The sequence below is a fragment of the Charadrius vociferus genome, unplaced genomic scaffold, assembly GCF_000708025.1.
Source record: "Charadrius vociferus isolate BGI_N301 unplaced genomic scaffold, ASM70802v2 scaffold134, whole genome shotgun sequence".
NCBI classification, from domain to species: Eukaryota; Metazoa; Chordata; class Aves; order Charadriiformes; family Charadriidae; genus Charadrius; species Charadrius vociferus.
In genome coordinates, this window is record NW_009648333.1 from 2,845,859 (window position 1) to 2,846,997 (window position 1,139).

General features: G+C 40.6%; 1 protein-coding gene across 1 annotated transcript in view; it reads right to left on the reverse strand.

The window, feature by feature from the left end:
- The window catches only part of GABRG1 (gamma-aminobutyric acid (GABA) A receptor, gamma 1), a 46,750-nt gene that overhangs the window by 10,830 nt on the left and 34,781 nt on the right, over window positions 1–1,139 (reverse strand). The window lies entirely within an intron of this gene.

Below are 1,139 nucleotides of genomic sequence, written 5' to 3' on the forward strand. Positions count from 1 at the left end.
AGACAGTAGCATGGATAGGAAAGAGCAGACTTGATATTTCTGCACATTTAATGTCTAAGATATTCAGGCAACTCATATACATTTTAGAAGTAGTTTAGGACTCACACTGGTATCAACTGAATCGCTGCTTTTGAAAATACTGTCACAGATTTCATAGAATCATAGAATCACAGAATCCCAGAATCATAGAATAGTTTGGGTTGGAAGGGACCTTTAAAGGTCATCTAGTCCACCCCCCCTGCAATGAACAGGACATCTTCAACTAGATCAGGTTGCTCAGAGCCCCATCCAACCTGACCTTGAATGTTTCCAGGGATGGGGCATCTAGCACCTCTCTGGGCAACCTGTTCCAGTGTTTCACCACCCTCAGTGTAAAAAATGTCTTCCTTACATCTAGTCTAAATCTTCCCTCTTTTAGTTTAAAGCCATTACCCCTTGTCCTATCACAACAGGCCCCACTATTTCCAAAGAGCTTCCAGGCAATCAATGCAAAACCCAGTTCTACTAACTTCCATTAGGAAGCTAGAGTAAGGGACTAGATTCCAAACTGCCTTATTTGCATTTAAAATACCACCTCCTTTGTTGGTAACACTGTGAAAAAAGTCAGAATGCTTTCTAAAATCAACTCTGAAAATTACCATAATGCTTACATACTTGACTATATGCAATACTTACATACTAGACAAAAAGGGGTGGGGAAAGGAAGATGCTGCCACATGCTGCCAGAACACTCTATAAGTCTGCGAACAAAGCAGTTATTCTAAACAAAGTGTCACTGGGACCATTCTAGAAATTTGTCCTGCCTAAGAGAGAGGTTTATAAGGGAAAGCGTATTTCTTGCCATAGACTGGGGGGGGGGCGGAAAGGACAATCCTCCACACACATTTCCAAGTAAAACACTTGCATCCCTCTGAAGATGCTTTTCAAATTGGCCAACTATGGTATATGTATTTATTGCCTTTGTTTTCCATTTTCAACCTTTGGATAGTCAAATGCTTAAAGAAAAAGAAAACAAAACCAGCCTTTTATTAAAAGCAACACAGCTAGGTCTGGATTCACTGACAGGTACAATGAACAGACCAAGGACTACCCTCATAGAAAATTCAGTAAACCCCACTAACAGAATCATCACACCTGCT